At 36.7% G+C, this 15499-nt stretch overlaps 1 protein-coding gene across 4 annotated transcripts in view; it reads left to right on the top strand.

Moving 5' to 3' along the window:
- PHYHIPL (phytanoyl-CoA 2-hydroxylase interacting protein like) overlaps positions 1–15499 on the top strand; it is an 81551-nt gene that overhangs the window by 34176 nt on the left and 31876 nt on the right. The gene's annotated exons all lie outside the window — the stretch shown is intronic.

Below are 15499 nucleotides of genomic sequence, written 5' to 3' on the forward strand. Positions count from 1 at the left end.
TGACATAGTTGGACTGTTGAACAAATGAAGTTTTTGTTTTACGGTGCAGAAGCAATTTTAAGGATTAGCTGAGTTGAAGTAGCCCAAACAATTATAAGGTTGTAATGAGGAGCCAGGACGGAACAGATTACATACTAATGAACAATACTGAAGACTAGAAATTATAATTGTATACAGTTATGTCTAACTTCAAAGAGAAACATGATACTAAAATAACAACAGAGAAACTTGTGTTTAGAAAAATGACCTGAGAGTATTATATCGCAGAACAAAATGTAGTCTTGTGTTCAGTTATTTGAATTATTCTTATCTCCTAATTTTTACATCAAAAAGCATAAATAACTTCAACATAATGTGATAGTATTTTTTAATTAAAGTGGTGAAAAGAACAGAACTGAATTCAGCTTATTTAGTGAATTTACTGAACATTTGGTTTATTATGCCAATGAGTCCTTGGATTAATTTAACGTTTTTCTGTATGTGGGTATATTTTTGGAACATAAGTATTGTAGGTATCAATTGATTATGGAAATAATCATTCTGATTTTCTTTAGTGTTCTGTTACAAGCATGTTATTGTTAAATATTTCAGTACTTTTGATCTAACCAGACTTGATCATTTCAAAGTTGAGGTTTTTGTAAAGTCTTGATTTTTTTAAAATGTTGTTAAAGAAACTGAGAAGGTATTTCAATAAAGGTTTCAGTTACTTTTATGACAATATAATAAACTCTTTTTGTTTACATATTTTAAATACAGATTTGCATTTGAATCAAGGTAGAATGTGTGCTTCAATCACTAAACCTATATCACTGGTTAGGGAAACTTAATTATATATATATATGTAAGTGGATCACAGGTAAATAAAGCTTTTGTTGTATGTTGATAGATGGAGTAGCATACTGTGACAAAATTAACTCTTCAGTTACAATATCTCCTAAATCTGAAGGTATGGATTGCTGTTCTTTGACAAAGTACTCTAATGTGTGATTCCTTATATAGGAAATAAACGAATTACATAATCTTTAATTTTTGCCTGCCCTAAGCAAGGCTGGTAAAGTCTTCTCTATGTTAATTACTGCAGTCTTCTAATGGATTCAGCATACTGTAGTTAAGCAGTGCTCAATTGTAGGGAAGAGTCTCATAGAGACCAGCAGACAGAAAGAATTAATTTTTCTTTTTGAGTGTTTTAATATCAAGAATTTCCTGTTTAAACTGTCATCACCGGAAAACAACTTTCTCTTCTATAGATCTATCTTTACAAGCTAATTCCCATGAGTATAAAGCCCCAATACCAATACCGTCATTGCTTCACGCAGGACAGATCTGAATTTTAAAAAGACACACCTGCATTGTATGTGTAAAGTCTACAATTGTGTGCCTAATTGGGCCCTTCACTGCCCTTGAACATACATTAATATTTCCAACAGGTGGCACTTAGAAACCAAAAATGCATGCTTTAATGTGAACACAAAAACAAGTAGATGAGCCTGGGGCTGTTGAGCTCCGTAGCTGAGAGTGCAGGAACATATTTAGGCACCTAACTGGATGCCTATATTTAACCAGTGCGTTTGTGTGTATACATCTTGTTTATGATTTATTTTAATACCCCTTATTGTAAGGCTTTTGCTCAGAGTGAAATGTACTTCCGTTGAAGTCAATGAGAGTTTATTGGACAGTGTCTTACAGATAAATATAACTTTGAATCCTTTAAAAATGTCCTTTTGTATTTAAGTTGTATAAAGCTAAAAAAACAAGCACTAATTTTTTGTGTGTGTGAAAAAAACTATGAAAACAGGACTATACCTGCGCCAGCAGGTTCTGCATGAAGCAGCTAGAGCATAGCATGTTAGAGCACTTCGGCAATTGCACCCCTGATGTTTTTTGCCAGGGCTTTGTAGACGACATTAGTGTAAGGAAATTTTTTTGCAATAATCATACAAAATGTCCTCTTCTTTATTCAGTGTAATCATTTTTACCATAATTTCCCTCTCCTCTCCCCCCTCTGTTCATCTCCCTCATTGCTATTTACACACTTCAGATATGTATAATTGATTATCAACAGCATTAGCTGTCTTGATGCCAAACTATATTTAACTCTTTTAATCTTTCCTCATTAATTAATCCCTTCACTCCCCTACTTATTTCTTTTACTCTTCTCGGAACTGCTTCCAGTCTGTCTACAAAGAGGTGCCCAGCACTGAATTGAAATATTCCGTGTTATAAGCACAGCAGGGCCACGTAGGGTATGTCTGCACTGCAGCTGGGAGTGCGTCTCCCACCCTGGGTAGATAGACATGCTAACTCTGCTCAGGTGGGCTTGTGCTTGGGCAGCTAGTCCATGTTGCTGCCTGTGTGGCTACATCCGTGCCACTATTTTTAGCATGCTAGTGTGAGCAGCGCTAGTGTGAGTCTGTTTACCCAAGCTGAGAGGTGTGACGCCGGCAGACGATGCCAGTTCATACCCAGACCTCACTGAATGCTTACAGATGCATATCTAGAAACCAGTCTTGTGTGTTACCTGTGCATTAGCATTGTCAAAATAAATATTAGATGTTAAGTTGACAAGAATTAGGTTAGTGTTTTATAAAATGCTTGTAGGATGCTATATGTATTGTTCTCACTCAGCTGTGCCCATGTTATATAGCAAGCATTTGCATTGCGAACCTCTGAGTATGGAACTCATCAAAAAGGGAAAAAGCCATGTGTAATGCAGATGATAGTCTCTAATAAGAATATGTTAAATCCTGTTCATTAAATTCAAATGAGCCATTGTGCAAGGTCAGGGATCAAAGTTCTTAAGTGCATTCCTCCCTGCCCCACTTTCATGAAGAAGGGACCTCTGTGGGAAGTGTTGCTATCAGCTTGATTTCTGAGGGAAGAAGATATAAAAATGCTTCGCAAGGAAAAATGATCATCTCTTTGCTGTTTGAACTCTCATAGGGCCAGAGACACTAAACAAAAGCAGAGGTTCCCAGCGGTACTTTGATTTTATGTAACAACTTATCTGTTATTATGTTAAGCCTCTCTGCCTGTTTTGATCACTTAAACTTGTGATTTCTTTTGAACATTTTTAATCTAAAAAGCTAAAAGAGAGAAAAACTACTTTTTTGGGGCAAGAGAAGCATTTTCAAACACATCTTCATTTCTTCTTCGTCTGGACCTCACACTTGCCTCAATTAACTTGCTTCCATTAACATTAACTTGACATAATTGTTTATGGTGTGCTCTCTTTCTTCTTCCATCTAATAATAGGTCATTATTAGACTCATTATTATTATTATTATGGACTCACTTCATTGACTTCACTGGAGTTACTCTGCAACTTAGATCAGAATCTGTCCCTACATGTCTCTAAATATCTGTATTTCCTTGATTCCACCACTGATGAATCTCTCATTCATGTTCTTATTGCCTCTCACTTTGATTGTTGCAGCTACATTCTTATTGGCCTCTGAAAATCCAAATTTGTAGACTCCAGAATGTGCAGAATACTACTACCTACCATGTAACGTGCAAAGAAGTGTGGCTATATCACCTTTGTCTTCAGTCCTCTCCAGTATCTCCCCATTCATTTTAGGATCTAGTTCAAGTTCTGCATTTAATTCTTTCCGTAGACTTACTCTGACCTTTCTCCTCTCCCTTTGCTTTCTGTTTATAATGTCACTGGTTTCATCTCCGTCAGAAAGGATAGAGAGGAATCTCCTGGCCCTGTGGGGTTTCTCTACCTCACTAATTTTCCATCTGATCTTTTTTCAGATCCAGAAAGAACTCTCTTCTCCTTTGCCTGTTCCTCTTAATTTCCCTCCCTCCTTATTATGAATGACCTCTGTACAGTATGTTGGGATACAGTTTGTATGACAGGTATTATACCCTGTTCTTATCCCCTCTTGCCAGGACAGCTCAGGAGAGTGACACCAGGGCCACATCAGAGGAATATAGGGTTGGATCCTCAGCTGCACTGTGCTCAGATTTGATGCTGGTGAGGTGTGGGACAAGGCAAGGCAAAGCTGCTATGCATAGGTTACCCTCAGCAAACGTCAGTACCACAGGATAGAAGTATCTTGGCACTCTGGCTGTGCCCCAGTGTAATCCAGAATGTTGCATATGGAAAAGAGGTAGGAAACGAGTGATGTGAAATAGCATAGCCAGTTGTATACCAACCAAGGACTAGTCGGCTGTCCTGGGGAACTCCTCAGCTTTCTGATTACGGCAGCTTTAAGTCCTGTCTGTAAGTCCAGCTTTAAGTCCTACTGAAATGGTGTGAAGGGGACTTAACCAGGGTTGAGGATCTTACCCATTGTGTGTTGGAGATATGTTCTCCAAAACTCCGTACAGCTGGATTTTTTTCTGGCAGTCCACTAGATACGGTGGATAGGCCCATTGTGCTGCCAGCATACATGTCTTGTGTGACCTAGGAGCCCACATTTAATTCTGGATAAAGAGAGCCAGAATCAGCCAGTAGGTTCACTTTTCATTTTCCTGTTTGAGATAATTTCTGAGTATATAATTCCCAGACTGATTTTTCCTTATATTTGGGAACATATTTGAATTAATTGTGCCATTGTTGTCAATATGATATACCATATATATAATACTTCACTGTTGCAATTTGAAAAGAATGGATAAAATAATGATATTGCAGCAAAAGAAAAAGCTTTTCCAAGGTTAGTTTTTGAGGTGTTTGTACTATATATTGTTATGCATTGTCACACCTTTTATTTGACCTTGAAACTCTTTCATTTAACATGTTAGACTTGGTTAGAATTCATTGTAGTGTTTGTAAGTGAATCAATTTTCATTGTGCTGTTTGTAGCTGAATCATTAATCAGTTTTATTTTTTTGTTATCACAAAGTGTTCATCTTTTATTTATGCTTGAATGAATAAGCCAATTTGCTTGGATGTTTTTAAAAACAACCATTGGCTATATAATTTTTATAAACTACTGAAGTCTTTGCTGAACCTTGAAAGCTTTAACTAGTGATAAAAAGTGAAACCATAAAGCTAGTTTGGCCTTACTCTTTTACTTCATTTTTCTATTGTTTTTCCGGTGCAAGTATTACCAGAACTGCACTCTCTCTCTTAGTGTTTAGTATTGATTGACTTCTGGAATTTGCTTCTCTGATGCTTGCTAAAACTGATGAAAATGGTAGCTGGGGGATGGGAGCAATGGTTTGAGAAACTACTAGGTTCTGCCTGCCCCTGCACCCCACTAAATTTGAGAACATTGCAGGCCCCAATCCTGCAAATGTGCATTGCATAACTTTATTAATCTGAGCAGTCCCACTGACTTCAATGGGCTTTCCTGCATAGTAAATGTATAAGGGTGTGAATGATCAGCGTCTTAATGCAGCCACCTTTTCCTATAGCTTTGATTTTGTAGTGTGTACTCTTTTTTTGTTCCTGCTTTATTCAAGTATATATCTAATATTGCCTCCATCCCTCCTTTCAAATTATTATTCCCTGGAATTTTTTCCAGGCTTGATTTCTGACTGAAGGTATATTTTTGGAGGATTTTTTTTTTTTTTTTTTGGGCAGTTCATTTTTATGTGTACTCTTACCAGAAGACATACGGACATAAAAATCAGCAATATAAAACATGGGTTATAGAGTTCTTCATTCTAGGCCAGCCAAAAGAATGGAAGCATCAGTGGAGTGTTGCATGCTGTGTTTTTGGACCTTTCTTAGCCTGATTAATGTAGCTTCCATAGAGAGACATTATGCACAAGTTTGTACCAACTTCAGAATAAAATTAAGAAAACAGTGTGAAAGTAAATTGCACTATAATACTATTAAAATGAATCTGCAAACATAAAGTAAATAATATTCAACATACACTCATGTTTTAGGATAAAATTTATTTCAGTGATTTAAAATAAAATTCACCGGGAGATGAGTGTATATTTGAGATTTCTGATGTTTTTTATTTAATTTTTGGCTTTTAAATTTGCTGTGTCATTTTAAGAAGGACATTGGATCATGGTAATTAGAGATTGAAAAACCTCTGCAAAAACGTTCAGAGTTCATTACTTTGAAGAAAGGATATAGTTTTCTGGCATAGGACTCTTCTGATACTATGATAAATTTTAGTGAGAAGACTCGTTATTATTCAAAAGTCTTATATTTCATACATGGTCATATTTATAGAAGCAGGACTTTACAAAGGTCCTTGTTATGCTGTACTATACTCTTTGAAAACCTATCCATACGTTAAGGTTATTCTGTGTTCCACCAGTACGTGGAGACATCTGAAACACTAGATATATACTTGGTCTTCCTTTTCGTTTTCCTAAGGGTCATTCAGTTTGCTAGTGGCTTAGAACAATGTGGCTGTAGGGACACCATCTGGTCATCTGTTGGATGTGTTATATGTGGCTTTTTACTTCACTCTATCATTCTATTTAGGTAGTATCTGGAGTTTTTTAATATTTGGTTTGCAAGCATGTAGACTAGAATACTTTCCAGAATATGGGGCCTGATTATACATTTCTCTACACATTGTGCAGCCATAATATACCTGTACAAAGTAAAATGCTGTCATTCTGATTTGGATTATACAAGGTGCAGTGCAGTAGAGAATCAAGGATACAATGTTAAAAAAAAAAAAAAAAAGCTGATTATATTTCTTACTTTCTATTTTTGTATATTCTGATGTATTCATCTTATTTCAGGGTTGTTTGCTGGAACAGGGAGATACAGTAAGTAAAGTAAACAAAGAGCTGAGCCTTTCTACTGAGGCTGTGAGTCCCAATGTCATTGTGTTCTGGTTGAGATGCGTTAGGCCAACACAGAGAACCTAAATCCTTAGAGGTCATTCTATTTTTCCAGTATATTTTAGTGTCTTTTATTTGCACAGTATGAAATGGGAAATACTATCTAGGATGGTTTGCAAGAACACAAATTAAAAACATGCACCATGGATCTTAATATTAATAATTTTAAAAAACATATTTATTCAAGGGGAACTAAATGACTCGAGTGAATTTGTAATGGGTTATGCAGCCTCTCCCGGGTAGGCCACCAGTTCAAATCCATCCTAAATTGTTCATGATTGAAAGTTGTTACTGTCTGATGGCTTTTTGGTGGCCTGCATGATATGAGTTATGGGGTTACTTCAATTTGAATTGATGTGTGTTTAAAAAGGAAGCTCTTTATGCAAAACATTAAACTGAGGCACATCTTTTTTTTTATAATTTATTTTAAACTGGGTGCTTCGTGTTACAGTTAGATTGACACAGACATTTAACCGTTCAGGAAAAATGAAGTTTATCTACTGGGTTAAAGAAGATGTATTCTTCATTTTACTCAAATGTTTTGGATTCAATTTATCAGCACATTGACTTGCAAACCTGTGTAAATCACTGCTCGGGGCGAAATCCTATTCCTTGGAGCAAATCTGGGTGCACAGGCTGGTGCACAGGAATTATGGGTGTGTTGAAGTGCAGAAATGTTCCCCATCTAGGTTGCAGAGTGCCAGTGGATCCTGTGTGTTGCAGCAGCCGGCCCACATGGTGCACCGCCCTTTCCCAGGAGAACAGCTAACAGATCCTTGTAGGTTGGGTTCCACCTGCTCTTCCTCCACCCACCTTGCCCTTGCTGTATCCAAATGGCAAGTCCTGCCCCTCACTTTGCTGTTGTCTTCACTGCAGAAAAAAGGTGTGTTTGTAACTCGAGTTAAAATCCTAGTGAAGACACAGCCGTTGTAGTTTACACACAAGTGAGCAGGTTAATTTAAGCCTATGGGGGAGCACAGGCTTTAACTCAACCTGCTTGCTTGTGTGTAAACTACAACGGCCGTGTCTTCACTAGGATTTTAACTTAACAGAGTTAAGAAAAACCCCCTTCCCCCCCCCCCCCCTTTTTTTTTTTTTGCAGTACAGACAAAGGGCAGGGCTTGCCACTTGGACAGTAAAGTTGTACAAACTAGTGTTACATTTGTAGTAATGTTAACATTAAGTAAAATTAAAGAGTACGTGGTTTACAGGTGTGAAATGATTTAAAATCTTTGTGTGTGGACATATATGTAGTGTTTACTGATGAATCAATTAAACACAAATGATGTCTAAAAGAATGTTTATGTCTATAATGTAAAATTAATTTTACAAGCAGTAGAAAATTAAGGGCCAGCCTCTAATCTCATAATCTGGTCTAAATGAAGAGTTATGATGCTTTTACTCCTGAGGAAGCATTACTGCAGAAAAGGATCTGGGGGTTGCAGTGGATCACAAACTAAATATGAGTCAACAATGTAATCCTGTTGCAGAAAAAAGTGAACATCATTCTCGGTTGTACTAGCAGGAGAGTAGTAAGCAAGACATGAGCAGTTATTCTTTCACTTTACTCAGCACTGATAAGGCTTCAACTGGAGCATAGTGGAGTCCAGAGGAGAGCAAAAAAAAAATGCTCTAGAAAACATGACCTATAAGGAAGGATTGAAAAAATTAGGTTTTCTCTCATCTGGAGAAGAGAAGACTGAGGGGGAACATGATAACAGTCTTCAAGTCTGTAAAAATTCATTATTAAGAGGAGAGTGATAAATTGTTTTCCTTAACCACAGAGGAGAGAACAAGATGTAATGGATGTAAATTGCAGCAAAGGAGATTTAGGTTAGACATTAAGAAGAATTTCCTAACTGTAAGGGTAGTTAAACACTGGAACAAATTAGCTAGGGAGGTTGGCGGTTTTTAGAACAGGTTAGACAAACAGTTGTCACGGATGATCTAGATAATACTTAGTCCAATCTCAGTGCAGTGGACTGAATTAGATGACCCAAAGAGGTCCCTCTAATCCTACATTTCTATGATTCTGTGATAACTGAGATCAGAATCTGATCTTAAGTGACTTGGCCAGGGTCATGTAGTCAGCGCTTTAACCTGTTACATCATTTTTTTTGTTGTTGTTGTTAATTTTTGAGACGTAGTCTTAAAGGGCAGCTGTACCATTTTATTCATCACTGTATTCTGAAAAATCATGAGAATCCCCAAGCATTTCACATTTTACAATCTGCACCTCACTAATGCACACGGTGGTAATCTGCAAATAAACATCACTCCTCACTTTCCAGCCAAGATTTAATATTTGAGATCTGTAGTGAAGTCTTGTATTACTAAAACATCATTACTTTAAAAAAAATTATACTACAGAACATTTATGTGCTTATTCTGAGGTATTATCATAAATAATTAAAGTTCACTTGCTAATAAATGAACAACGTATATGCTGTGATGCGTTATTTTCACTTTTAAAATGTTTCTTGGCTTGGTTGCTGATTTGCAAAATTCAGTAATTTACCATAGGTTTCCAGTATTAGTATGAATTGTGGTGAAATTCTCCAGTTTTTAAATAACTATATAGCTCATTTCATTTTAAAATCCCTTTTTAAAGTTGGATAGAAGATGGTTTACAGCCTCTTACATTGGGATTCCTTACTACTACTTTTCAGCAATGCAGAAATTCCAATAATAATTAAGACTTTCTTAAAAATACATGTTGCAATCAACACATGCTGAGAAGAGCTGCTTACAATGTGTTCTATCTGCTTCCTGTGCTGAATAAAACAGGAGCCTTATTTTAATTAGGAGTGAATATTGAGGTGCTTAGTGTTATGGACAGGCATGAGGTAGACTTAGGTTTGTCTCCTGTGTCATGTTATGTTTACAATACAGGCTTCTGCCTAGATAGCTATGTAGGTTGGGGTGTGCAGAGGTATGACCCCTGACTGACATAGCCATAGGCGGTGAGTTAAATGGGCCTGTGGTGCCCGTGCTCCACCAACGTTGAGGATGTTGGGCCCAACTCCACCAATATTTCTGTGTTGCTGGGGTGGGGGGGCCATGGAGAGGCAGAACGCAGCAGCCCCCAGCACCCAGGGCAGCTTGGCCGGGCTGTTCTGCCTCCCTCCCCTCCGACACACTGTGGCTGGCTAGGAGCCGTTCTGTCCCTGGCCCCAAGGTGCATTGCGCGGTGGTGGCCGCTCCCCCCTATTAACCCCGCCCCTCTCCCACGTGACGTGGGCTCAGCGCCCTAGCCAGGGCAGCACCAAAAATTATATGAAATTTACCACAATAGTTTGTTTTGCTTGGAGGGTAGAATGAGCTGTACTGGAAAAAGCGGAGCTTTGCTGATAGAAGTTGCGTCCATACTAGGAGAACTTTGTTGATGTAGTATACAGCCTATAACTATACAGCCAAAATGATTCCAATGCCGACTTGGCCCTCATCTCTTCCTTCTGAGATCACCTGGAAGTGGTGTGGAAGCAGAGCCTTGTATTTGCATCTGCAGTGCCTTGCTGCTCTCAACTGCAACTTACGGGGCTAATTAAGGGAAACTTTTTTTTTTTTTTTGGCACTGATGGGTTTCAAAGGGATTCCCAACCAGTCCTCTTCATCCTTGACATAGGGCTTTGCAAGGGTTTTGTGTAAAGCAGGGAAAATCTCAACAGATCCACATACTTCTGGAAAAGATGTAAAGTACCTTCCTTTGTCCCCTACCCCCAGGGGAAAAAATAGATTTTACAACATATTGGTTTAATCTCCCAGATTTATTCTTTTATTGCCTTATAGATATTCCTGCATCTTAGTGGAAAAATGTGCACCAACAAAAATTGTTCAGGCTTCTATTCACGTGTCCTGTTTCACATTTAAATTTCTGCTTTTCCTATTGAGAATTTCCCTCCTAATTTTATAGTGCAGAGGGGAAGAATGTGTGTGTGTATTCATAACATCTTTATTGAATTTTGAAGAGACATAACTGAAGTATAATAACATAAAACCAAAAAAAGCAAACAAACAAAAAAAACCCCACCATAATGATACAACAGACCTGACTTCATGTGATAACAATAGTTGATAGAGTTGCTGAGGGATCCTATTGTCAGAATTTCTATCTACTAAAATATATCTATAAGGTAAGGAGAAGCTTTAAAAATCTTCAAAAGTAGCTACAGAGACTTGCTTGAGGTGCCATTTTAGTACTTGCTCCATTGAGGATTGAATTCTCATGGCTGCTTTTGATGTTTTAAAAGCTTTGTTTTAGATTTTAAATGACTATTTGAGCATTACTGAATAAAAATTTAAGAGCTGAAAGCTTTTAAGGCTTTCAGGTCATCCACTGGGAATTGCTTTTTAATAGAGTGAGTTCAATATAACCACCCTGGCCCCTGTATGCAGGATTTTGCAAACCAGGTTTCATGCCAGCTTCTGATTTTCATGGATGTAATTTTGCACCACAATTCACTGTGAGTCACAAATACTAGTAGTTAGACATTTTTGGTCAAATTTTCAAATGCACATACATGACTAAGACACCGATTGACTTTAAGTAGAACTTAGGCTCCTAAGTGCTTACATCACTTTTGGAAGTGTGACTTAGGTTCCTAAGGCACTTAGATGCTTTTGACACTTTTACACCTAATAGTATTTCTGTTTTAATAAATAGTGGGTCCAAAATTGAAGGTACAAGGACTTGTTAACACTGAGGCTGCTCTACAAATGTTCTGCGTTGTAAGATCTTGTGAGATATGTGGGTTCTCTGCTCCCTGAAAGTGACATCATGGAATTTAATTTATGTTAATAAAACAGCAGAAACAATTATTTGTAGACTATGTTTAATAATAATAAAACAACTTGTACATGGAATGAGTGAAAAAGGACACTTACCAATTAGTCAACAAGGAGTTAAGGGAATTGTGTTTCTCATGATCACAGAACAAAATTCTGTGGGAAGATAGTGAAGGTATTTGGTTCTGAAATTCAAAGTAATTGTTCTTGGAAAGCTCATTGCTTTTAAAATATAGGTCTTGAAGAGATTTCATTAGCAGCAACATGTTTGTGGTATTTGTCATGGTAGCTCAGAAATATGCTTTACTGTAAAATATGCCTTATTTATTTTCTTGATTTTCTTCTTGTTTCTGTTTACAGAGATTCTTATTAATTATTGAAGGCAATTGTGACAAATGAATCATGTCAATATGCAAGCATAATTTAATGTCTAGGATTATTCGTGGTGTAAGGGTAATACATCATATTAATACTATACCCTAATGTAAAAGTACAGTTAATATTTTGGGTAACATTTTGCACTTTTAGATTTGAAGATGTCCCCATTGTACTTCATGTACTAAATTTATCCCTAGTGTATTTCCATTGACAGCAATGAAGCTGCCCCAGGGATGAGTTGCTCCTGTTTTTTTTCTGGTTAGTTTACATATTGTCACTTTTTAAATATATAAAATCAAACTTTCTTAAAAAAATACCATGGCTTTTATTATCTTTAACTTTTAAATGGAAGGGGTAAATAAGCCCTGGAAGCAACAAATCTTGTGTGAATTAAATTTTTAAATTAAAATTTATTTTCCACAGAAGGGTTTTTTATTTTGGTTGAGTAATTAGGGTGATTTTCTCTATGAGCAGCTATTTACTACTTGTTTAATCTAATCTTACCTTCACGCTGTAGTGATTAAATGCATGAACTATAATAAGCGAGAGCCCTACAGCTTTTCTGATATAATTATATTCTAATATAAAAGAAATATATAAGTATAATCTTTTGATTTTATTTACTAGAAGCCTGATTCTTCCACACTTATTTACCTTGTGTGTTCCCATTGATGCAAATGGGACTTAGGCTTATACACATTTAGGGAAAATAGACCCCTGTTATTACATCTAAATGAACTTTCAGAATAGTTCTGAAATCAGTATTCAAGCACTTTTATTTAGGAAAAAAATACTCATATTACCCATGGAGTAGTAACTTATTCCACAAGCAGTCCTACTGAAATCAAGACTTCAATCCTGAAGTTGCCAGCATACAGTGAAGTCCATAGTGGACACAATAGTCTGCCCATATTCTGTCAATTGCAGGATCAAGGGCTTGATCTGTAATTAGTCCCATTAAGTTAATTGGAGCTACTCATGGAATGAATTACAACTCCATGAGAGAGATGGTGGCAGAGCTGAACCCTACAAGATTAGTGTTTTAGTGAAAGAAGTTTCTTCACTACAAAATCCAAAAGGTTTGTCACCTTTTCTCCTATCAGACCATTCAAATTCAGACTTCTGTTTGCCCTGGAGAAATTTTGCTTTGTAATAGTGCTTGAATACTGTTTTCAGATGTCTTATTTGGAAAGTTCACTTTGATGTAATTTCCCTATTCTCTATTTTCCCTAAATGTGTATGAGCATAATTCCATTAACATCACTGGGAATTACATGTATCAAGGGGAAAATGTAGACCTTCGTGTTAATCCACCAAATTGGTTAGTGTTGGTACCTTTCAGCAATAATCTACCATGCAAGCAAATAAAGTGTAGAATGCTGCAAGATTCAGTCTGTGTCTTTCACTTGTATTTAGACTGTAGTTGCATTGTTTGTATCTGATTTAGATGATAAAATTTGTATGACAAGGATCTTGTCTTTCTTTGGGCCCTAACTTACTTACTTTTTACTGAATAACATGGATGCAAATTTATGTGTTCATATTTTGGGCATAGATTTGTACACTGTGGAAAAAATGGCTGGAAGTAGGATATAGTTGTGCATCTAGAGCCAAATTCTGGTCTCAGTTATACCAATGCAACCCTGTTGAAGTCTCTGGGGTTGCATGGTAGGTAAGGGCAAAATTTAGCCCTTAGTTAAAAAAGGTAACAGGAGTATACAAATATGAATGGTCTTGGAAAGCTCACACATTAAACATATTGCTAATTATTAAGACTAATTTTTTGATTTAGGACATAGAAGAGGAACATATTGTATCACACTAGGAAAAATACAACAGTAGTATTAAACGTAAAGAGGAAAACAGGAGAAGATTTAGAAAGATTTATCCTTTTAACAGGATTTATAGAGCTAGGCATTCTTTTTTTTATCTACTGTATGAATTGGCTTTAAAAAAATACTGATTCAAAAAACAAGCTTTATATATTTGATCTCTGCTAGGAGCTTATTTCCCAGGATTTGGGGAGTCTGTTGAGCAAAAATGACTCGTTCATTTTTGATATGAGGAGAATGGGGAGAGGGGGGAATACATTTTCCCCATTATTTAAAAAGTATCTACATTTTTTTTTGTAATCATTCTGGTGCTAAATTGGTTGGGGGAAGAACATTGACGTTTGACATGGAAACAGCTGTGAAAAGAAATACCTTTGAACCAGTATTCAGTATTCTAGTGAACATTTATTTTGGTTTGACCGAGGTCTGAGTCTTTGTTATTATACATCCTGCATGTGATTCTATTTGTCTAACATACATGGGCTAGTATATAACACTGAAATCTTTGGGATTTAAGCACATGTTTAAAGTTAAGTACTGTACATACTTAAGTGCTTTCCTCGTTTGAGTCATATCGTCTCAATCCTGTAAGGTGCTCTCTGCAGGTAGGCCTATTTGTCTGCACAGTGCCCCATCAACTTCTGATTGTAGAAGAAAAGGTACAATATTGCATTGTGCAGTTAACTTAATTAACCTTAATGCATGCAAACTTAATTTGCCATTTCATGACATTTTTCTATCATTTACTGATGTTTAAGAGCTTGACCCTGCAATCTCAGAATCCTCTTATCATAATTTTTTATGGAATTAAGTAAGTGGTTTCTTCAAAACTAAATCACGGCTTTCTTTTATTGTCTTGTGTTGGCCCTTTTGCCTGCTATAACATCCCACTTTTCTATCTTCTCAAAGGTCTGATTTGTGGGGACCTTTGAAAACTGGTCTTTAAATATATCAACAGATGGTGAAAACAATCATGGGAAAGACCTTCATGCCAAAGGTGGCACAGTCCTTCTATTAACAGTAGTTTTATTTAGTCAATATCCTGAGAGAGGTACTGTTTCTCTAGCCCTCTCTGGCCATGTTACTGATAAAATAAAATACCTTTTGCATGAATTTAAGCTGGGAAGCCCATTTTGGATTTATGGTCTTTCGAGTGTTTGAGAATCCTTGTTGCTTATCAGAAGAGGCTTCTTCACCCAAAATATAGTTGGTCCTTTTTAAGAAATGGATTTCCTCTTGAACTCTTTTACTTCCAAAGAGTCTAGGTTATGGCCCACATTCTGTTGCGAATGGAGAAATTTTCTTCTTCCCTCAGACTAGCATATTTATTGTTTGAATGTGATGCCATTAATTCTTGATGAAAGTTTCCCAGAAAAGACTCCTGTCGATAGTTCTGTTTGTGCTTGTTAATGTGATTCTAAGAATGGCTGTTGGTATCCTAGTGCACTGTTGCTTTTATCTTCAGTGTTTTAGATGTTCACTTTCCCTCTACAAGGAAGGAACCATTCTTTACTTCTCATCTCTAAGTATTTACTTTCATCTTTTGATTTATAAATCTCTTCTCAGAAGTTACTGAGTATACGGATTTAGCTTTTCAGGTTGCCTTGAATGGTTACCGTCTCCTCTTACTAATTTTCTTGTTCATTTTTTTAAAGCCCTTAGCTTATGTTTACTTTGATCAAGTCTCCAGTTCTCCATGGGACTTTAACTTCATGGCACAATCCATGGGTCAC

Source organism: Emydura macquarii, unplaced genomic scaffold, assembly GCF_026122565.2.
Source record: "Emydura macquarii macquarii isolate MOO-44397 ecotype Brisbane River unplaced genomic scaffold, CSIRO-AGI_Emac_v2 contig_1390, whole genome shotgun sequence".
NCBI lineage: Eukaryota > Metazoa > Chordata > Testudines > Chelidae > Emydura > Emydura macquarii.